General features: G+C 40.3%; 1 protein-coding gene and 1 long non-coding RNA gene across 4 annotated transcripts in view; one reads left to right on the top strand and one right to left on the bottom strand.

Annotated features, from left to right (window-relative positions):
• Positions 1–17,176, bottom strand: part of WDR7 (WD repeat domain 7) — a 408,770-nt gene extending 391,594 nt beyond the window's left edge. For 2 of the 3 annotated variants that reach the window (XM_033238435.1, XM_033238452.1), the window contains exon 1: positions 16,946–17,176. The gene's annotated coding sequence lies outside the window, so the exon portion shown is untranslated. Of the gene's footprint in view, positions 1–16,706; positions 16,843–16,945 lie in introns of those variants that run through there. The other variant, XM_033238442.1, reaches the window with a different exon arrangement.
• Positions 17,177–20,806: 3,630 nt separating this feature from the next.
• LOC117099101 lies at positions 20,807–22,535 on the top strand. The gene is made up of 3 exons (XR_004443693.1): positions 20,807–21,057; positions 21,264–21,378; positions 21,995–22,535. It is a non-coding gene; the product is annotated as an uncharacterized LOC117099101 (long non-coding RNA).
• The last annotated feature ends 2,277 nt before the right edge of the window (positions 22,536–24,812 follow it).

Below are 24,812 nucleotides of genomic sequence, written 5' to 3'. Positions count from 1 at the left end.
CTGTAGGAGAGAAATGGTGGTGCCTAAATTTATCACAATCTCTCATTACTTATTTCTGGGGCGTCTCTGTTAACGGCACTCTCCACCACTACTCTTTCAAGTTCCCTGGTTACAAGATGCACATTCTGTGTACTCACTATCAAATGATGCTTAGCACAGCATCTACCACATAGGACATCTTTAATAAACAAATGGTGAAGGGTATGTGTGGTGAGAATAGTACTAATAATACTAACATGAGAGCTACTTTAAAGATGTAATAGATAAGACTTGATATTCAACACACCAAGGTGATCAGGACGCAACATGGATTCTGATACAAGTTTCGCACAAAGGTACTTTGAGGATAAAAGAAAAGAAAAAGCAGTTTTAAATACTGAAAGCTTTCTAAGTAAAGGATGGGCATTAATATTACAATACTGATGCCTAGGGAAGTATCGATAATTTAGATTCCAACATGGAAGATACATTATTCTATGCTTAACCATAATTTATTAACCCTAGGTTTGGGGATGAGAGAAAATACAAGGTTCCACACTGATCTTCAGTTGGGCCACATTGTAAAGAGACTTAATGGTCCAATAAGCAGATATCTACACAGAGAAGCAACATGCTCAAACTTTTTGAGATAGTATGAAGGTTGGATTAACACAGAGAAACAACTAAAGAGGGAGAAGACAAATAATGATGCTACTGAAGTCTGGGTGCTAAGAAGCTTAGCTAAAATTAGAGTACTGAAAGAAAAATAGCAGATATTACAGAGGAAGAACAATAAGTCATGGGGGTTGGTGAAATACGTAAGGCCACAGGCAAGAAGACTATTGCTTTCCAAACTGGGTGGTAAGGAAAGAGGTAGGAGGGAAGAATAGTGAGGCGGAGGAAGGAAAGTGAGAGCAATGATGCTAAAGAGGAATCTGGTCTCTAAAAAATTGTGACTCAGAAAGTATTTTCATAAAATGAGACCAGAGACCTCAACAAAAACTGTTCTATGTGAATGGTAAAAAGGCAATGAGCTTTTGCCAAACCAAGCCATTTTAAAAGTTTATGAAATAGCGCTCTGTCTCCTGCTGTTTCGCTTTTATTTTTTATATTTAAGCATTTAAAAAAGAAAGGCTTTTAGAATTGACCAAAAAAAAAAAAAAAATAGCCTGGTTTCCCAATCTAGAATGGAGAGTATAGCTGCTTACCATCCTGGGGATTTTATATTTGGGTGGATATTTAGGTCTGTTAGCAACTCTCTCCAGATCACACAGCAAATTGATCTCAGAGCTCAAAGGCAAACACAGATCTCCTGGGTCCTAATGAAACACTTTTCACTATCCTATATTGTCTTCATTTACCACAAAATTCCATTTATCAGAAAGCTTCATTATCCAGGCATTCTGGTTAATCAAGATTTTGCCAAAACATAGTACTCATTAGAAGATAAATGGTACTGCAGTGTTTACAGATAAAATCATATGATGTCGGTGATCAGTGGCTCTGGGAGAGGGAAGAGAATATGGGCTAAGAGGCATTAGAAGGAATGAAGGTGAGGCCGGGCATGGTGGCTGATGCCTGTAATTCCTGCCTTTAGGAGGCTGAGGTGGGCGGATCACCTGAGGTTGTGAGTTTGAGGCCAGCCTGACCAACACGGAGAAACTCCGTTTCTATCAAAAACAAAAAACTAGCCGGGCATGGTGGCACATGCCTGTAATCCCAGCTACTAGGGAGGCTGAGGCAGGTGAGTCGCTTGAACCTGGGAGGTAGAGGTTGCAGTGAGCCGAGATCGTGCCATTGCACTCCAGCCTGGGCAATGAGAGCGAAACTGCGCCTCAAAAAGAAAAAAGAAGGAATGAAGATGAAATAGTATCACAAGTATGATGGATGCTATGTGCCCAAATCTTCCTTCGGGAAAGAAAGACTCAACTGCTGAGAGAGTTCCCAGCAGACAGGCTCAGGTTATCAGCACCACTAAGGATTGCCTCAGCCCAAGAGAGATGGCTTATCCAAGCTCTTGTACCATTCCCATGGGACAGCTCACATCCAGTGACAGATCAATATGGAAATATAAAGGCCAGAACCCCTCACAATTCAGGATATCTCTGAAGGGTCATCCCATCTTCAGAACTTCCCCCAGGGTCAACTGAGACTCCTCCGAGACTCATCACAACCAAACTTTAACCCGGGGCCAAAGCTCTTTCCTTTCCCTAGGTGTTGATCCCAAGAGTACTCCCTAATAAGCCTGAGTCTCCATCTCAGATTCTGCTCGCCAGGGAGCTCAAACTGTGAAAGTAAGTATTGAAGGTCTTTTTAGTGCAAGAGTGTGCATTATACTGTTCTTTCTACTTTTATATGTTTGAAAATGTCTATAATTTTTAAAGGGTACCTGGAAAGAACTTCAGTGTCCACAAATAAGGGATTAGTTAAATAAATTATAATAAAACTTTATAATGGAACACTGCAATATGAGAAATAAAACAAACACCAAAATATACAGTGGGTACACACACATTTTGAATAATTCTGGAATGATATCGAACAAAAAAAATCAATGACTGCCTTTTAAGAGGAAGAATAGGAAGAAGAGACTGGGCTGAGTAGAATTCCTAATTCTCAAGATAAATTCCTGGGTCTTTTTTTTTTTTTTTTTTTTTGCCCGACCATTGTGTTTTTCATTATAATATAGTTAAATAAAATGCCCTAGATACACCTACACCAAGTTCTTCTTCTTCATTTTTTTTTTTTTTTTTTTTTTTTTGAGATGGAGTTTTACTCTTGTCACCCAGGCTGGAGTGCAGTGGTCCGATCTCGGCTCACTGCAACCTCTGCCTCCCAGATTCAAGGGATTCTCCTGCCTCAGTCTCCTGGGTAGCTGAGATTACAGGCACCCGCTGCTAGTCGCAATTAATTTTTGTATTTTTAGCAGAGACAGGGTTTTGCCATGTTGGCCAGGCTGATCTCAAACTCCTGACCTTAGGTAATCCTCCTGCCTCAGCCTCCTGAAGTGCTGGGATTACAGCCATGAGCCACCGTGCTCAGCCACACCAAGTTCTTTTGTTTTAAAGTTGTACATATGCACACAACATGGGGTTTTGAAAATACATTTAACTTTAACAAGTATTTATCTTTAGCCTATAATCTTTTCAAATGCTAGCTCCCTTCCACTGTGAGTGCCCTGTCCTAAGCCACATGATTTACTACTCCTGCTACTCCTATTTTCACTACACCTTCCAAATGCTTGATGCATAACACTCATTCATTTGTACAGCCTATGTTTCTCAAGGATAAAATCTGTAAATCTAGCACCCTTGTTATCTAAGCATTATCAAGTAAACTGCATATCTGCACCTAAAACGCTGACTTTTACTACTGGTCAATATGTATTTATGGAATGAATAAACAGAGAAAAACAATAACTAGCATTTATTGAGCCCTCACTATGTGCCAAGGGCTGTATTAAGGGTTTCACGTGCAACTTAAATTTAACTCTTGAGGAAAAATGTCTTAAAAAAAAATCCTCCTGAACTCTGCAAAAATCTTCCTCCTTTAATTATGTTCTCACCATCTACCATTTCAATCTATTTTATAAGTTAACCTTTGCCCTTCAAACATGTCTACATTTTTTTATTTTTATCCAAATACCTTCACTGGCCTCTACTTGCAACCCTAACAATCTCTCTCCCTCTCATTAAAATTAGCATTTTGAAATCTGTGGTCTTTAACTTGGTGCTTCCATTTCCTCATGTACTCTAGTCTGGGCCCTCAAAAAGACGTAATTTAAGGACACTCAAGATCTCCCACTACATGAAGGGGTCAACAATCCTTCTAAAATGACACTCCAGGGCAGAGCTCTCCCATATTGCAGAGACAAGCAATGCCTTACAAGAGAAGTGAGAAAAGAGGATGCTTTGACATTAATCGATTGTTGATATATATTCTTCCTAAGTCCAGTTATCTTACACGTATTCTATAACTGCTAGTGTGACGTTGCTGACTTTTTGCAATACACTCTCCTTTTTTCTGGTACAGCAGACTGTCCCCATTATCTTCTTCCAGTTTTCTCAGCTTTCTTCTACCCAGACATGTGAAGGCCTAGAAAGCCCTAAGAAAAATTCCAAAGACTTAACCTTGTTACTTCATGTTGGTTTTTTTTTTTAATTTGATGTGCCTTTAAAACTTATTAAATGAAATCACCTTTCTCTTTGTGATTCCTCCCAAATTTTTATTATGAAAAATTTCAAATATACAAAAGTTCAAAGAAGAATATAACAATCACTCAAAAAATAATATCCTGTCATATTTCCCTTGGCAATATGGTATATCTACATATATGCTGTGCATCTATATGCATGTATATATGCTGTGTATATATGTGGTGTATATATGCTGTGCATATGTGTGTGCTTTTAAAAAGTCTGTGCTGTGCATCTATATGTGTATGTATTTTGTGTGTATGTATGTGTATGTAGAACCATTTGAAAGTAACATATACATATCATGATGATTCACCCCTAAATGCTTTTAAAGACAGAACTTAAAAATAAGGGCATTCTCCCTCATAAACACAATACCATTATCACACTCACTATTATCAACACCATAATCATTCTCTAATAGCATCTACAAACTAGTCCACATTGAAATTACTTCAATAATCTACAAAATGCTTTTTATAACATTTTCCCCACAAATCTGTAAACAAAATAAAGTTTTATGCACTGCATTTGGTTGCTGTTATGGACTGAATGATATGTCCTCCCAAAATGCATATGTTGAAGCCCTAACCCCTAGTTTATTTGTGTATTTGGAGGTAAGGCCTGTGAGAAGGTGATAAAGGTTAAATGTGGTCATAACAGCAGGACGCTACTGTGATAGGGCTGGTGTCCTTGTAAGAAGGGGAAGAGATAAAAAGCTCCCTCCCTCTCCACCACTGTGAGGACATGGTGAGAGGGCAGCCATCTGCAAGCCAGGAAGAGAGCCCTCACAGAAAATAAACCTTCTGACCTTGATCTGGGGCACTTCTAGCCTCCAGAACTGTGGGAAAATAAAATGCTGTTGTTTAAGCCACTCAGTTTGTGGTCTTTTGTATGGCAGCCTGAACAGGCTAAAAAAGCTATTATGTCTCTTTAGTTCTAGAATAATCCCACCTTATTTTTTTAATACTAATTTAAAAAAAAATTGTTTGTAGAATGTTCCACATCTGAAGATTTTTCTGATCGTTTTTTATGATATCATTTAATCTGTGCCTCCATCACCTGTTTTTACTACAAACAAAATTGGATCTAACAACATTTGCCTCAAGCGAACATTGTTGGCAAGAATACTCGATAGATGGTGATGTACACTTCACACTGCATCACCTCAGGGAGCATATAACATCACATTGTCCTATGAGCAACAATGTTACCTTTGACCATTTGATTCAGGTGGTGAGTACCAGATTATTTTCACTGCTACTGCTTTTGTTTTTCCTTTTGAAACTATCAATGACCTATGGGGCGATATTCTGATAAGATCATCCTGTTCCACACTATCCCATGTAATATTAGTAGCACACATGATTTCTAAAAGCTATAAAACAGTTAAGATTATATACAAACTAGTATCAGATCAATGTTAATTCCTCCACCCTGTTTGTCTAGCTCTCAAATGCAAAAGCAAGACGTATTTCTATCCTAGCAACAGGGCGTTTTCACAGGATAGACAATATGTTCTCAGTCTGTGTACTTCTTGTGTCCCAGGCAGGCCCCCTGTGACTTGCAGACAAAAACAAACTCAAATTTTCTCTCATGAGAATGGGCACACATGAACTGGCATAGGCCTTAGCTACCCACCTACCAATGGGGAATATGAGAAGCAAGTACTAAACCCTAAACAGCTAAATGTATTTGCCACAGCTGCAGTGAAAGAAGAAGTTTATAAAGGTTTATTCAAATTCTCAGAGAACATTCCCATGTCATTTGTCAAAAGAGTGTACCCAAGTGAAGATTACAGTATGATTTGATGAGGATGTGATCATTAAGATGATGTTTTGTTGTTGTTGTTGCTGTTGTTCTTTGTTTTTGTTTTTGTTTTTGTGTGTGTGTGTGTGCTGGTGGATTTACCACCAATCGATTGAAGACTTGGAAAACAAACCTGAAGCAGATAATGAAGACTCTGTTTATTATACTACAATGAAACAGCTAGATCATAAAAACACACTAAAGAAACTACTCAGCTGCTTCCTTATAGCAAAGTGTTTCCAGAATTTAAGAGCTGAAGGGACACAACCTTCCGAACACTTAAGCAGCTGACAAGATTATACTTTCTTATTTGGGTGGTTAAGAAATATACTGTACTCTCAATGAGCCTGACACTTTAGGACTGCTTGGTTAAAGGAAGTTCCAGTGTTTGGTTTCAAAGGAACATGTGGAATGAGCAGATGGCAACAGGAGACTACACTTATTTCTTATTGCCAAACAGCCCTGAGTGCATGAGAGACAGAGTTTGAAGAACTGCAGAGCTATCTGGTCAAAAATAAATCACATTTTAAAAGTGATTCATAGATTTTGAGTCCTATAAGTCATGTTTTACATTTCTGCAGGTGCTATTAGAATGACTGAACTCTTCTGTTATGCTCTATCCATCACCAGCCTATATCAATTTCAAGAGTTACTGATTAAGCTAAAAGCCCATTATGCCCACCAAGACCTTACTTTTTAAAGGAAATTCCATTTGGTTGAATCAACTTCAACTTTTTCCTGCCACCCACCTCTAATCGCATTTGCATCTCCAGTCATTCCAATTTCTTCCCTTACGTTGCCATCAAACGTCTAAACTGAGCACTGAACTTTCTCATTGTATATAAATTAAATTAAACAGAAAAAGAAGAAACAAACATGCTTCCCCAAACTGGAAGCTGAATTGTCACATTAGTCTTGGAATCACTAAAATAAGATGGGCAACTGTGAAGGTATGAAAGTCACACTGACTAGAGTGGAGCCCAGCTCTCCATTTCCATTTCAAACTCTGAGGAAATATGTGATGTCTCAAGTTAAACTTCTCATTTGTAACATTACCCTCCTCCTGCTCTGCCTGTCACAAAAAAACTGCCCTTGACACAGTCACCAATGACTTCCCCACTGTTAAATCCATTACCAAGTTCTAATCCTTATCTTACTTGACCTAATAACAATATTTGACATAGTTCATATTCTGTCCTTGAAATAAATACTTCTTTACCTGGCCTCAAAGTCTTCATCTTTTCCTGACTTTCCTTCTTCTTCTCTAGCTTTAGTCTCTTTTCTTTCTTTCTTTCTTTTTTTTTTTTTTTTTTCTTTTTACTTTTAAATGTTGGCATTCCCAGAACTTAGTCCTTAGACTTCTCTTCTCTGGCAACACTCACTCCCTCAATGATCTCATCAAGCCTCATTGCTTTAAACACCATCTACAGGTGAAGTATCCCTTATCTGAAATGCTTGGAATTGGAAGTGTTTTAAAGTGTGGAACTTTTTCAGATTTGGGGATATTTGTATTATACTTACAGGTTGAACATCTCTAATCTGAAAAATCCAAAATCCAAAATGCTCCAATGAGCATTTCTTTAGAGTGTCATGTTTATGCTCAAGAGTTTTGGATTTTGGAGCATTCTGGATTGCAGATTAGGGATGCTCAACCTGTATACACTGACAGTTTCCCAATTTATTGTGTGAGACGCTTTTCTGAAATTGAAATCCATATGTCCAGCTGCCTACTCAACATCTCCTTTTGGATAGCTAGTAAGTTTCTCAAACTTGGCATGTCCAAAAGTGAGCCCCTGATCATTCCTCAATTGTGCCCCTCCCAGTCTATCCATCTCAGTTATTGGCAATTCCAGTTTTATAGCTATACAGACCAAAATCCTAGAATCATCTTTAGTTACTCTCTCACACATACACATTCCATATCCCAATCCATCAGTAAACTCCACTGGCTATACCTTCAAATTGTATCCAGAATCCTGCAACATCTTAACATTTTCACTACAACAGCCCTGTTCACAATCAGCATCTTCCACCAGGGATAACAACAGCCCTCTATCTGGTCTCACTGTTTCCATCTTTGCTCCCCTGCAGTCTCAACACAGCACATAGAGTAATACTATTTAAAAAAAAAAAAAAAAAATCATGCTATGATCACATCTCAAAATCTTCCAATGGCTTCCTGTCTCACACAGAGCAAAAACCAACTCTACATACAACTGCCTATCCTATATGAGTGAGGTGGTTGTTCTCTCCCTTGCTTACTCTCTTCCATCTGCCCTGATTCACTGGTGTCGCTCAAAGATACCAAGCAGAATCTTACCTCAGAACAGTGTCCCCCAACCCAGCTTCCTTCTGGCACACTCCCTCGCCCTCTTCAAATCTCTATAAAATATTACCTTTTTAGTGAAGGGTTTCCTGACCATCATAAATTGCAAAATCTACCACTCAAACAAAACACTTACAATCATTTAACATACCATAGGTTTATTTATTTATCATCTGCCTCTCCTGCCATATGTTCTATGATGGTCAAGATTTGTGTTTGGTTTATTCTCTATTGTATTCCCAGTGCCTAAAATTCCTGCCACGTAGAAGGAATTCAAATACTTGAATAAATAAGCAAACTAGGGAATGAAATATGTTTGCGTTGGCTTAAGTAAAATTGCACCCATCAGCAAATTAAAGTATATCTCGATTTTATATGTTTTGGATTTCACAGGGGACTTTCTTGTCAATTAGTTCTTCTATAATCATGTCAACAATTAATACAAGTCTCCTTAATCAAAATGTCATTGATATATTATTGGTTTTTCCCCAGCTACAGGTTTTACCTACACTCCTGCCTCTTTTAGTTTATCGTGATATATACACAGCAAAATATATCTTAGGAACTATGAAGCAAATTAGCTGACATAATCACTACTACAGTCACTAAGGCCTAGTAATTAATCATAACACTGTTTCTTAAAAGTAAGTATAGTGGGCTGGGCATGGTGGCTCAAGCCTGTAATCCCAGCACTTTGGGAGGCCGAGGCAGGTAGATCACAAGGTCAGGAGTTCAAGACCAGCCTGGCCAACATGGTGAAACCCCATCTACTAAAAAAAAGAAAAAAATACAAAAATTAGCTGGGCACAGTGGGGCACGCCTGCAGTCTCAGCTACTTGGGAGGCTGAGGCAGGGGAATTGCTTGAACCCGGGAAGCGGAGGTTGCAGTGAGCCAAGATCGTGCCCCTGCATTCCAATCTGCGCAACAGAGAGAGATTCTGTCTCAAAAAAAAAAGTAAGTACATAAAAAAGTAAGAGCCTACAGAATAACACTTAGCACTTCAGAAATCTTCCCTCCCCTAAACTGACCAGTGCCCTAACAGTCATTGTTCCAACATTTTATGGCTCCCACTAACTCAATCATCAGCCTGTAATTCCATTAAACGTCACCAACATATTTTGGGAAAAAAATCCAATTTTACTTAAAATAGTAAACACTTCATGAATATAATATATATGTTCCTTAATAGAAAGGAAGGAAAGATTTCCTTGGACCCATAAGGACTTTCTGAATAAAAGAAATGATATTACATTCCTGTGAATTTTTTGTTCCAACTAATGGAAGCTTATACTGTTTATTTGCATATGAAAAGTTTAGAAAAAAAGAAGAGCCTTTAAGAACAATAGCTTGAATGTGAAATAAAATTGAATGTGAAAACAGAAGGTAACTGGCTCACTCTATCAGTCTGTTATCACTCACATATACCAACTATCAACATTCAGAGGGAAACATGATGTGCAAAAAACTAGAAGAGTATCTTCAGTGAGCTTGAAGGGTCATAAATTACAACTGCTAAGCTGAATGGGAGACTGCATTTTCAAAGTCATGTATTTCCAGGCTGGGCACAGTGGCTCATGACTAATCCCAGTACTTTGGGAGGCCGAGGCAGGCAGATCACTTGAGGTCAGTAGTTCGAGACCAGCCAGGCCAACATGGTGAAACCCTGTCTCTATTAAAAATACAAAAATTAGCTGGGTGTGATGGTACACACCTGTAATACCAGCTACTTGGAAGACTGAGGCAGAAAAATTGCTTGAACTGGGGAGGTAGAGGTCGCAGTGAGCCAAGATCGCACCACTGCACGCTAGCCTGGGCGACAGAGTGAGACTCTGTCCCCAAAACAAAACAAAACAAAACAAAAAACAAAGTCAAGTATTTCCAGAAATGTGCTATTTTAAAAAGCACTTCAGAAATCTTCCCTCCCCTAAACTGACGAGTGCCCTAACATTCGTTGTTCCAACATTTTATGGCTCCCACTAACTCAAGTAATCATCAGCCAAAAAAAAAACCCTGTAATTTCATGAAACGTCACCAACATATTTTGAAAAAAAAAAAAATTTATTTAAAATAGTAAATACTTAATGAATATAATATAGATGTTCTTTAATAGAAAGGAAGTAAAAATTTCGTTAGACCCAAAAGGACTTTCTGAATGCAGTCATGATGTAGGATTTCTTCTTCCAACATAATTGTTTACGTTCTTTTGTATCCAGCAGAGTAGCTTTAAGTATCAGATACAGACCAAGACAAATGAACCATATGGATGAAGTTCAAAATGTAAAGTTCACATTACTATCATAATACCTATCAGTGAGAACATAAAGTGTCCTCCTATTGATGATAGGATTTCACTGAGCTATCCATAGCTTTCAGATGATTTTGCCTATGATCAATGGCATGCACTTATGTAAGACTATCAATTCTTTAAAAGGTGCATCAATTAAATGGGCAAAAATGAAAACAGAACCTACAAACCTCACTAACTCCATAATTTAATTGCCAGGCATGGTGGCTCATGCCTGTAATCCCAACACTTTGGGAGGTCTAGGCGGGAGGATAACCTGAGGTCAGGAGTTTGAGACCAACCTGGCCAACATGATGAAACCCCATCTCTACTAAAAATACAAAAATTAACCGGGTGTCCTGGCAGGCACCTGTAATCCCAGCTACTAGGGAGGCTAAGGCAGGAAAAACGCTTGAACTTGGGAGTTGGAGGTTGCAGTGAGCTGAGATCACACCACTGCACTTCAGCCTGGGCAACAGAGTGAGACTCCATCCCAAAAAAAAAGTCCCAATAAATTAAAAAACGGTCACAGGGAGATGTAACAGATAAACCCAGGAATAAAGGCACTACATAGTTCCAGGCCTTACTCTACACGCACTAAAATTACTTCAAGATGTACACTATGAATTTTTATTTCTGTCTAGTAGAACACAAAGAGACAAAAGTAGATTATCAATATATGAAAATCAACAGCATTTTCTTGTATCAGCACTAATCTACTTTAAAAATAGTATACCATTCACAGTATTTTTATAAACTACAAATATTTTACTCAAAGTCGTAAGTGAAAGACCATTCCACGTTGTCAGATAAAATGTCCTAATATTATAAAGATATCACTTTTCCTCAAAATAAATCTATAAGTCAAAGTTCTACTGGTATTGTTTTTAGAAACTCTAACTAACTCTAAAATACATAGGAACGAATAAAAATCCACAAATAGCTGAGCCAACTTTGAAAATGGGCAAAGATAAGAGAAAGTCCTCTAGCAGATATTTAACATCACTAGCTATTTGGGAAATGCAAATTAAGACCACGTTGAGATATCATTACACATCAGAACAGTTAAAAAGAAAAAAAAAATGGCCGGGTGCGGTGGCTCACGCCTGTTATCCCAGCACTTTGGGAGGCCCAGACGGGCGGATCACGAGGTCAGCAGATCGAGACCATCCTGGCTAACCCGGTGAAAACCCGTCTCTACTAAAAATACAAAAACATTAGCCGGGCGTGGTGGCGGGTGCCTGTAGTCCCAGCTACTCGGGAGGCTGAGGCAGGAGAATGGCATGAACTCGGGAGGCGAGTTTGCAGTGAGCTGAGATCACGCCACTGCACTTCAGCCTGGGTGACAGAGCAAGACTCCGTCTCAAAAAAAAAAAAAATAGTGGCCGGGCGCAGTGGCTGCATGCCTGTAATCCTAGCACTTTGGGAGGTTGAGGCAGGCGGATTGCCTGAGCTCAAGAGTTCAAGACCAGCCTGGGCAACACGGTGAAACCCCATCTCTACTAAAATGCAAAAAATTAGCCAGACGTGGTGGCATGAGCTTGTAGTCCCTGCCACTCAGGTGGCTGAGGCAGCAGAATTGCTTGAATCTGGGAGGTGGAGGTTGCAGTGAGCCAAGATTGTGCCACTGCACTCCAGCCTGGGTGACAGAGCGATGCTCCATCTCCACAAAAAAAAAAAAAAAAAAAAGTGACAATATCAAATGCTAGTGAAGATGCAAAGAAATGCAATCTCTCATACTTTGCTGGTAGAAATGTGAAACGGTATAACCACTCCAGAAAACACTTTAGGAGATACTTCAAAAACTAAACATACACTTACCATATCATCCAGTAACCACATCCCTGGGCATTTATCCCAGAAAAAAACGAAAATTTCAATCCATACACACACATACACACACACACACAAACTATACAAGAATGTTCACAGCAGCTTTATCTGTAACAGCCAAAAATTAAAAACAGCCCAGATATGCAGGTGAATGGTTAAACTTGGATACATACATACCATGGAATACTATTCAACAATTAAGAAGAACAAACTATTGATATATGCAACAATTTGGATGAATCTCAAGAACTGTCTCATTCAACAATGTTGATGAATCTCAAGAACTGCCTCATTCAACCATATGGATGAATCTCAATTTCAAAAGATTACATGCTATAGGATTCCATTTATATAGCATTCTGGTAATGACAAAACTATAGAGATAGAAACTGATTAAGGGATGGTGAGGGTAAGGGAGGTGGATGGAACTAGAAAAGGATAATATGAAGAAAATCTTTGCAGTGATGGAATAGTTCTGTATCTATTTCTTTTTTTTTTTTGAGACAGGGTTTTACTCTGTCCCAGGCTACAGTGCAGTGGCATAATCACAGCTCACTCCAGCTTCAACCTTCCCAGGCTCAGGTGATTTTCCCACTTCAGCCCCCCAAATAGCTGGGACCACAGGCATGCACAACCACATCAGTCTAATTTTTGTATTTTTTGTAGAGACGAGGTTTTGACATGTTGCTGGTCTCGAACTCCTAGGCTCAAGCAATCTGCCTACCTCAGCCTCCCGAAGTGCTGGGACTACAGGCGTGGGCAACCACATCAGCCTAGCTCTGTATCTTGATTGCAGAGGTAGTTGCAGAAATCCACACAGGTAATAAAATGGCACAGAACTATACACAGGCATTGTACAAAATCAATTTATTGGTTTTGATATTGTACTATAGTAATATAAAATGTAACTATTAAAGGAAATTGGGTGAAGCTGCATAAAATGTAACCAGTGGGGGAAACCAGATCTCTCTTTACTATTTGTGCAACTTCCTATGACCCTATAATTATATCAAAATAAAGCTAAAACAAAATAAATAGGAAGAGTTATTTATATAGGGGGAAAAAAACATACTACTATAAAACCATGGAGTTAAAACAGTACGGTGTTAGAACAAGAACAGGCAAACCAAAGGAAAGGACTCAATATTCAGAGTATATATGAGCACCTAATACACAGTAAGTGTCACACCATTATCTATGGGAAAAGGGAAGAAAGATACCAGGAAAACTGGCACAGTACATGGAAAATAAACTGGATCACAAACTTGTGACACATAAAAAGTTAAATTCTGCATGTATTAAAGACCAATAAGTGTAAAAGAAAACTATGTATTTAGCAGTACATAACATAGCAGAGTAACTCTGTGGCATAGCACTGGGGAAAGATATCTTAAAGAAAACCTTCAAAATACAAACCATATAGCCAAAACATTTTTTAATTTGATTATATCAAAATATAAGATTTCTGTTCAATGAAGAACATCATGAAAAATAATACAGACAAATGACAGATTAGGAACAGACATACTTGTAATACTTAAATGACTAGTATCTATAAAATACAAGAAAAGTCCGCAAATCAACAAGAAAGAACTGAAACGCCAAAATAAAAATGGATGAAGGGATGAACACGTAATTTCACAAAAAAAAATTAAAAAAGATAAAACACACATGAAGAAATACTCAGATTCGGCAGGGCACGCTGGCTCACATCTGTAATCCCAGCACTTAGGGAGGCCGAGGCAGGCAGATCACGAGGTCAAGAGATCAAGACCATCCTGGCCAACACAGTGAAACTCTGTCTCTACTAAAAATACAAAAAGTAGCTGGGCGTGGTGGCACGTGCCTGTAGTCGCAGCTACTCAGGAGGCCAAGGCAGGAGAATTGTTGGAACCCAGGAGGTGGAGATCACAGTGAGCCGAGATCGCGCTACTGCAAGAGTGAGACTCCATGTCAAAAAAAAAAAGAAGAAATGCTCAGATTCATTAGTAACAGTGAAATGTAATTTAAAATGATATTTAGTTTTGTATATATTAGTCTGGAAAAATTGGAGCACTGAATAACACCAAGCATTTGTGGGGAAACAAAAGAACCCTCACAAGCTTCCTGCAGATGTATAGACCGTTGCTGCTTGTTCTAAACACCATCCGGTGGTGCTTCAATAAAATATATGAAAACCAAATGATCCATAAATCACATATGGATCTATAACTCAACAAAAGTATCACAGAGGTCTAAAATGTATGCTTATCATGGTATTATCTATAGAGGTAGGAAAATGAAAATAACATGCGTATCGACAAATAGGAGAGTAGACACATAAACTGTAGTAGATGTACATTCTGAAATACTGTGCAGCACTTGGAAGCAAAGAACAGCAACACAATAGATCTTCAAAACATAATAGTGAGACAAAAAAACTGCATGATATCATCTCTATAAATTAAAAATGTGGGCACCCAGAACAATATACATTTAATAACACATACTAACAGAATAATACACATCAGACAGATGGTTGCAAATGGGTTGATAAGCAAGAGAAAAGAGCAGGAATTAGAAATAAAAAACAATGAATGAGGCACTGGTAATGCCAGCACTTTGGGAGGCCAAGGCGGGTGGATCACTGAAGTCAGGAGTTCGAGACCAGCCTGATCAACATGGTGAAACCCCATGTGTACTAAAAATACAAAAAGTAGCCGGGCTTGGTGGCACATGTCTGTAATCCCAAGCTACTCAGGAGGCTGAGGCAGGAGAATCGCTTGAGCCCGGGATGGGGGAGGTTGCAGTGAGCTGAGACCACGCCATTGCACTTCAGCCTGGGCAACAAGAGCGAAACTCCATCTAAAGAAAAACAAAACAAAACTGCAGGCAGGGGAGATGCCTTGAACAGTCCAAAGGTGATCATTGAATTGAGTAAGATTAACTCAATCCTCTACACCTGAGGTCCAAAATGAACTTTAAGGACTCATATATCTAACAAACATCATAACACTAAAGCTAAATGTCATCCTACCTTTCTCATGAAGAAAGCACAAAACAACCTCACTATTTCGAAGATTTTCGATGCTAAGTGTGTTACATGGAGAAACCACCCAACTTCCTTTAACTTCAAAACAGAAAGTATATCGAAGATAAAAGGAAACTGTAAGATACAAGGGTCACTACCCCTAAAATTTAATTTAAATTCTTACAGTGATATTCAAACCAAGCCAAGCCCAGTCCCTTTGATCCACCCAGTAACCAAGATCTTTTAAAATTTAGTTACAGGTGGCAATAAGAAAAAATAAAGGGCATACTCTCATTTTTCTCTGAAAGTGATTCTCTGAAACACTCTTAAAACAAGGATTGGCAGTAAAATAAATGAATTTCTCTACCATAATCCCTAATTGACATTAATAGTAAAGCATTAATTATATTTATACAGGTTCGTTTTCCCAATTTATAATAACTAATGTGTGTTATTCTGGATGGAACTAGACAGGTTTTTATTCTTTATAATAATGAGGGCATTTCAACACATTATATTCACTTTTAAGCTGACCTTCATACAGCCACAAGTTTATTTATAAGGCAAGAAACAGAGCCAAACTAAAATTTTTGTTAAACAAAATGTCAAAACCTCAGTTAATTTCTTTCATACAATAGGCAATTCCTGCAACCTTGCCCATAAAATCCTAAGATCTAAACATGTGAAAGAGTCAGTCTGCCTTTTTTTGTCTCATGTCAAATATTACAGTGAGAGGAAGCTGTAGCTGCCACTGACCAAACCCTAAATTCAGCAGCATCAACAATATCAATGCAGTCTGTGATGCAACGGTAGCTTCCCTAGTTTCAGACTATCTAACCCAGTAAATGCTGCCTAAAAAAGAGACATACTAAGTGGGTCAAAAACATAAAACGGCAACTTTTGAATCAAAGGTAGGGTAGTGCTGACTTCAAACATAGCTTCAGAACGCTGGCACCCATCAGTCAGTGAACGGGAGTGACTGGTATCCGTTCAGACAAGTACCAGGGCAAAGGGATAAGAATTGGCAGGTGGCATCTCAAAAATGAAATTCTAACAGTGGTGTCAGTACCTTGGGCATGGGCAAAAGTAGTACCAACAGCTAAGGAAAGACTATATGAACCCCAAAAACAAACACATCGCCCAAAACTGCTGTCAATAACCACCCACGATCATCATCAACCACCTCATCCTGTTTAGATCGTGCCTGGGAGCCAGGCAGTCCCACCTCAAAACCAAAGCAACTGTCACAAGCAGTAAATCTCACCCACCAGGTAAGGGAGCCACAAAGACCCCGGGCGGGCTCCCACGCTCTTGGTAACGGCGCCTAGTTGTGGGCCCGACCTGCAGGCGAAGCAAGGAGAAGAGCTTGCAGCCGCAGCGATCTGACAGCTGGCACCGCCCCCGGCTAGAGTGGGCTTGTGATCTTTGACCCTTGACCCCTGACCTCCACGGTGCAAGCACATCCCGCCCTGGGGTTTCCTATGGAGAAGCTTGAAAGCCCCCTTACCTGTCACAGCTTCATCTCATGCCGCGATGTAGCCTATCAGACCGCCGGTGGGCGCCCCAGCCAAGGAGGACAAGGATAGGGCGGAACTACGGAGGATGCGGGGTGCGCAGATCCTGCTGGGATAACCTAAGGGGCGGCAAGCGCTATCCAGCCGCCGTCTTCCCACTGAGACTGCAAGGTGCCGGTACCACCGCCGCCACTGCAGTAAATCAGCTGACACCAGCCCCAACTGCCGTGACTTTCGCTGCAACTGTCGCAAAAATGAGGGGGCGGGAAAGACTCACCATTTCCCTACATGCAAGGCCTCAGTCGGCGCCGAGAGAGCCAGCCGCGTTACCATGGAGACCGAAGGTTGGGGGAAGGTCAGCTGTGGGCAAGGAGTGCGCGGCCGCCATCTTGGTTATGGGAAGTCTGGTCTAGGCTGTCCTCTCGCCTCTAACACCCATGTTGGGAGGACCAAGATGGAGCGAAGGATGGAGTAGCAAGTGTAGGTCTTTCTTGGGACCAGGATATTGCAAGTTTACACTTCTGTCCCCATCACTTGGCCCAGACACCTGGAAATGTCAGTTGCTCTTTCCTTTTTGCTTCTGAACTTGTTGGCCAGGACACAGAGGGCCAGACATAGACGAACTCTGCCACTCCACTAGAGGAAGTCTGACCTTGTACAATACTCCTGCAGAGGAGAGGGGATGAATACACTGTCTCCGTGTAGGCGGCAAAGAGTGGCGGAGTGTGAGCTCTGCCTTCAGAGAGGCGTATATTCAGATCCCAGTTCCTCCACTGCACACCATTAGTGTCGTCTTGGGCATTTTGCTGCTGCTTCATTTTTTCTTCTAAATTTCCCCATTTGCAAAATAGGGATAATAACCTTGTGGATGTCTAGGAAATTAAACGCGCTTAATAAATGTTAATAATTTATGCCTGCCCATCTTCGTGTCAAATATTGGTCGAATAAATGAATGAATGGCAACCAAGGGGAAAACAAGTGCCATGCTGTGGCCAATGTTTAGTTTTATTAAAAAGATACAAAAGATGTTCATCTCATGGCGTTATTTGTTCTTTACAGGCTCACTAGTGGATGTATAAGTTAAGTTTGAATGCTGTTACAGTCCTCAAAAGTTACTGTGTACATATACCAATAACTTGGGAATCTTGTTAAAATACGTTTCTGAATCAGTAGGTCTGGAGTGGGTTCTGAGATTCTCCATTTCTAACACGCTTCCAGGTAATGTCCCTGACTGCTGGCCCTTGGAAAACACCTTGCATAGCTAAAACCCACTGGGCACAGGGCCTGAAGCATAGGATAGGGGAACAGAACAGGGCAAAATCAGCTCTTTCAGACAGGATAGTTTCCTTGCTAATTTGCCAAAAGTATGCTGAGTGTTGGTTTGGTCAAAAGGCTTCCTGTCAACAATTTGTTGTTTCTGCTAATGGCAAACCACTACCTGTCCTTCTTTCCAGTATAGACATCTTCCCCCAGCAACACCACCGACCCATCAGTGTCCTGGGTGGCTTACCCCTTGTGCCTTCACTCTACATCCAACTACTGCACTGTACTGTGTTGTTTCTTACATGTTGTTTCTGTTTATTTTTAGAGTCCAGCTCTGCTACTACCATAATGAGAAAAACTAAATTAATTTTGACCAGAGAAGTCAATAGAACACTTGAAAATCAATAATTATGAAATTTTCTTGTACTGCAAATTGGAATTCTATGCTTTTCTTCTACTTTTGACTAACGGCCTTGCAATCAGTCACATGAGTAGAGGGGGAAGAATGATGCTGAATAGAAGAAATTGATTCCTTAGCCACCTGGCTTCAGCATACTCACTCCCTCTGTTGTGATGATGAATACATTTACACCATTAAATTCATAATCCTTTTTACAATTTATAAGAACTTTTTGGAAACACAGGAAGCACAGAGTGGTTATCATAGGACAATCTTAGGCTACATTAAATCTTGTTGGGTTTGTGAAGGAAATAATAGGATATCTTCCCTAAAGACTCTTTTCTTCAACAAGTATTTATTGAATGCTTACTATAAAGTTTCAAATAACTTCCTAAAAATGGAAAGGTTAATAGGAAGATTGACGAGAAGCTCTCAAATAATTACTACACTCTGGCCTCTCTCTACCAAGTTTATAAAAGTTATTGCCAAAGTCTGTATATATATGGAATCTCCTGAGCCACAGAACTAAAATAAATATTCAAATATTAATGAATAAAATGCTCTAGTTCAGAAAATTCACACACATATATATACACACACACACACTCACCTTTTTTACATATAAACTTCCTGAAAACTAAGATTTGTGTCTTCAGTAAGCTGACCTTCAGTATATTTATTTGAATAAATTATTCCTTTCATCTAGGAGAATTATACAAAAATGTTAACAGATTTAACTAATTAAAAAATTCAGTTCAACATCTATTTTTTGAGCCTTTGCTGAAGGTGAAGCTGAGAAAGGGAGAACCTGACATATTCGGCTTCCATGGATAAAGGCAGGCTCTGCTTCCCACTGAGATGCAAGAAGTAGGGAATTCCCTAAACACTGGAAAGTGTGTTGGATGCTGGAGAGCTAGAAAGAATGACAAATGTCGGTCGGGCGCGGTGGCTCACGCCTGTAATCCCAGCACTTTGGGAGGCCAAGGTGGGCGGATCACGAGGTCAGGAGATCAAGACCATCCTGGCTAACACGGTGAAACCCCGTCTATACTAAAAATAAAAAAAATTAGCCGGGCGTGGTGGTGGGCGCCTGTAGTCCCAGCTACTCGGGAGGCTGAGGCAGGAGAATGGCGTGAACCCGGGAGGCGGAGCTTGCAGTGAGCCGAGATAGCGCCACTGCACTCCAGCCTGGGCGACTGAGCAAGACTCCGTCTCAGAAAAAATATATATATATACAAACCACATCCGGCTTTAGAGGCATTTTTAAAACTTAAGTACTACTCTGTCCTTAAAATTTAATAGCAAGCCAGGCACGGTGGCTCATGCCTGTAATCCCAGCACTTTGGGAGACCGAGGCGGGCGGATCACAAGATCAGGAGTTTGAGAATTTAGTAGCAGATTAGCCTACAGCATACCAGTACCTTCCAGACTTCTTAAGTTGCAGGTTAGCTCTGCAAAACTCAAGGAGGCTTGTTCTTCCGTTTTACAAATTTCAAAAGAGGAAGATAGCCCAGTGGTCTAACAGTGACTTTATTGCTACTGTTATTTTCTGATCACTTCAGGTGTACTGTTATTTTCTGATCACTTCAGGTGTACTGTTATTTTTTTCTCATTGAGGCTATCAGTCGTAGTTTGGTATTCCCTACGGTGCCTAGTACTCTGCTAATATTTCCCTTTCCTTCCTGGACCCTCTCCCGGAAAAGTCCTGTCATGGTTGATGGCTTTATGTTAATACCGAGAGTCCTCACACTTTATCATGTTGTGGCAAAGAGGCTTGATAAGGGTTTTTTGCATGATTTTTTGTGTAATTAAAACTGCCTGGTGCAATTAAGAGATTCTTTTTGCACTTTCTCACATGACATGAAAGTCAAGTGTTGATACTTCTCTTTTTTTCCTGTCTCATGACTTCCATGATTCAAACCATTTCTTTCCAAGCAACAAAATGTCTTTTTCTAGAAACATCTCCAGTTACTCCATACTCAGGCCTTTTAGGAAGGAGTGAAGGTGATAAGGTTTGGGGTGCTAAACCTCCTCACAAATGAGGGTTTCTCAGCCTCCTCACCAAACCAGCAAGACTAGCAAGGGGAATAGATAATGAAGGAGGAGCTGATGAGTACTAGTGGTAGCCCTGGTCACCAGCCTGTAGATCATCCACTAACCTCCCTCTTCTAGGTTTCCCATAAGGAAGAGAAGACGACCAGAAATCTGGAGGAGTTGCTCCCCAAACCGGTGAAGAGAAGGGGACCCATTTTTGTGTAAATAGTGGACTATGGGAGACACAAGAAGCACCACCCAGATTCCACTTCAAGAAAGAAACCACTTCCTAGCTGCAAGGAGAGTGGTTTGCTCACACTCTCCCTGTTAGCTTCTTCAGGATTACCTGGGCTTTCCAGCTGAGATCACACTAATCTTGAGGCAGCCTCTGATGACTGACTGAGCAAGGTGAGGAAAGTCCAGGGCACGCTCTTCCTAGGGAGGACCCCGGTCTAGGGGGTGGTATTGAGGCATAGGAATTTCTGCTCCCGTGGGGGACTCTTTTAACAGGCAATCTTTGTACTAGAGCTCCCTCTTGGGTTAGTAGAGATTTTGTCAGATCTGCTTTTTCCCTTCCTCCGCCCAATCCTGCTTCCTCCCTTTTCCTCTCACAGATGTGAGATAAATAAATCTTTTGGACTCCTCACTCCACCTCAGCATCAGCTTCCCAGAGAACCCAGCCTGCACCATGACACCATTTTTAACAACTGACAATCAGGAGTCATCATGGTACTTTTGCAACTTTTCTCTCTCTCTCTTTTTTTTCCCCTGAATAAAAAGTTGGAAAAAAAGAAATACAGATTAAACAGATTTTTCATAAAAGAGAGACATAAGATTTATCAACCCATGCAATGCATGTGTCTTATTTTGATATTGATTCAAGTAAGCTATATATTAGATTAGGAGAAAAATGGGAAATTTTAACTGACTGGATATTTAATGATACTAAAGAAGCCTTGTTAACATATTAGAATATAATAATGATATTTTGGTTATTTTTTTATTTTTATTTTTATTTTTATTTTTATTTATTTATTTTTTTTTGAGACGGAGTCTCGCTCTGTCGCCCAGGCTGGAGTGCAGTGGCGGGATCTCGGCTCACTGCAAGCTCCGCCTCCCAGGTTTACGCCATTCTCCTGCCTCAGCCTCCCGAGTAGCTGGGACTACAGGCGCCCGCCATCTCGCCCGGCTAGTTTTTTGTATTTTTTTTAGTTGAGACGGGGTTTCACTGTGTAGACCAGGATGGTCTCGATCTCCTGACCTCGTGATCCACCCGTCTCGGCCTCCCAAAGTGCTGGGATTACAGGCTTGAGCCACCGCCGCCGGCCTTGGTTATTTTTTAAAGGATTCCTCATCTTCCAGATGTGCAGGCTGAAATATTTACGGATGAAACTGTCAGATGTCTAGCATTTGCTCCATGATAATCTGAGGTAAGGAAGACAGTGGCAATGACTACCTTAACTTTACTTCCGTCTTCATGAAATAGTACATTATTTTACTTCTAATTCTAATTCATCAAGGTGAAAAAAGTCACTTATTCACCATCCAGTGGTTTTAGGCACTATGCTGAGCTATGCATGCAGCAAATGCAGAGACTTGGTTCTTGTGGTCAAGTTACTCAGTCTGGCAGGGAGGCAGGGAGACAGGCAGATCCACTACTGTGAGGAGTGATGTACCTGGTGCTTTCCACCAGTTGCTGTGCGGCTGATCCTCCTACTGAGCTTGTAATACTAATGTTCTGAATTTTGGTGGGAAATATTGTTTTCAACATTGTGTGAAAAGCCACTTCCTTATTGTACAGAAACCACTAACATACATTTGATTTTTATTGGATTTCTTCAGTATCTGGCCCTCAGAGGTACTCAGATATTCAGATATCTGCTACTTAAGAATGGACTGAATGATGAGGGTGTGTATGTGTTATGTGTGTGTTTGCTCAAGGGCATGCCTAAGAGAGGGCTTTGAATACAGTGAAGCTTCTGTTAAGGATTTTACCAGCTGGACATAGTGGCTCCTCCTTGTAATCCCAGCATTTTGGGAGGCCAAGGCGGGTGGATCACTTGAGGTCAGGAGTTTGAGACCAGCCTGACCAACATGGTGAAACCCCATTTCTACTAAAAATACAAAAATTAGCCAGGTGTGGTGACATGCACCTATAATCCCAGGTACTTGGGAGGCTGAGGTAGGAGAGTCACTTGAACCCAGGAGCCAGTGGTTGCAGTAAGGCGAGATCACGCTGCTGCACTCCAGCCTGGTCAACAGCATGAGCATGTCTCAAAAAAAAAAAAAAAAAAAAAAAAAGGAAAGAAAAGAAAAGAAAGAAAGAATTTTATCATTTCCTTCCTTGTCTGTCTTTTCTAGCTAGACAATATCTACAATACCACAACCAAAAAGAGCTCTTTTACAGCTAGTGATTAAATGAAAACACAGATTGTTTTGTGTAGTTTTTCAGTTCCGAAGAGTTAATTCCAATAATGCCAGAGACTAATGTTCATTTCCCCCAATATATATTGAAACCCCAATGTGATGGATTTGGAGATGGGGACCTTTGGGAGGTTACTAGGTCATGAGAGTAGAGCCCTTATGAAAGAAGAGACAAGAGAGAATACTTGTTCTCCTGCCTGCCCTCTTCCTCTCCACTCTTTCTCTCACATGCTTCTTCCCCACCATATAAGGATACGTAAAAAAGACTGCCTTCTTAAACCAGCAAGAGAGCCCTTACCAGACACTGGATTTGGGCCAGCACCTCGATCTTGGACTTCTCAGCCCTCAGAACTGTGAGAAATAAATGTTTATTTAAACCACCAACTCCATGGTACTCTATTAGAGTAGCCCGAACCAAGACAAAACCCTCAATGTACTCTTTAAAAAAATTAAAATAAAATTTAAAATGCAGTTTTTATTGCAGAGGCTGAGGTGTTAGAAATATTTTTCTAAATATCTGGGCTTCTTAATAGAAACTCTAAGCAGTGTAATGACTACTTTAATGACATCAGATATAAATGTCAGAAGAAAAAACTATTGTACATATTTGGCAAACACCTGAACTGACTCTGAGAGTTGCCAGTGAGTTTCTTTAGTATGCTCCAGGAGATTTGTGACAGTGATAGAACACGCTACAGCTTCCTGGGAAACTCTCTCCCCCAAGGCACAGCCTAGTGTCCAAAACTAAAGAATATAATGTTAGCGGGATAAATGGTACATCTGGAGACTTGATGACATCTAAAGAGACATTTGCTACCAAAGGGAAATGACATCCTTTTGACTAAAAATATATTGCGCCACCTAGGGACAACTGGGAAAATAATATATTCAATTTTCAAATTCAAAGCATACAACTAGAAAGGGTTTGGAAATTATGAAGCAGGATTTCCTTTTTATTTAATATTTATATTACATAAATATTGCACAAATTACACCAGGCTGGAGTGCAGTGGCTCAATCCTAGCTCACTGTGGCCTTAAACTCCTGAGTTAAGGCCACAGTGAGCTAGGATAAATCCTCCCACTTTAGCCCCTCCAAGTATGTGGAACTACATGTGTATGACATCATGCCTAGCTTGAATTCTTAGATATGACAGCAAAAGCACAGACAACAAAAGAAAAGAATAGGTAAATTGGATTTCATTGAAATTTAAAACCTTTATGCATCAAATGACACCACAAAGAAAATGAAAAGACAACCCATAGAATGAAATATCTGAAAGAAATTTACTCTATAAGGGATTGACACCCAGAATATATAAAGAACTCCTACAACCCGGCCGGGCGCGGTGGCTCACGCCTGTAATCCCAGCACTTTGGGAGGCCGAGGCGGGCGGATCACGAGGTCAGGAGATCGAGACCATTCTGGCTAACACAGTGAAACCCCGTCTCTACTAAAGAATACAAAAAAATTAGCTGGGCGTAGTGGCCAGCACCTATAGTCCCAGCTACTCGCAAGGCTGAGGCAGGAGAATGGCGTGAACTCAGGAGGTAGAGGTTGCAGTGAGCCGAGATTGTGCCACTGCACCCCAGCCTGGGCGACAGACCAAGACTCCGTCTTAAAAAAAAAAAAAAAAAGAACTCCTACAACCCAACAGCAAAAACAAACAACCTGATTCAAAAATGGGCAAAAGACTTCAACAGACACTTCTCCAAAGAAAATAAAGAAATAAGCATTAT

Source organism: Trachypithecus francoisi, unplaced genomic scaffold, assembly GCF_009764315.1.
Source record: "Trachypithecus francoisi isolate TF-2019V2 unplaced genomic scaffold, Tfra_2.0 Contig01474, whole genome shotgun sequence".
Taxonomy (NCBI): Eukaryota; Metazoa; Chordata; class Mammalia; order Primates; family Cercopithecidae; genus Trachypithecus; species Trachypithecus francoisi.
This window is presented reverse-complemented; position numbering and strand designations above follow the sequence as displayed.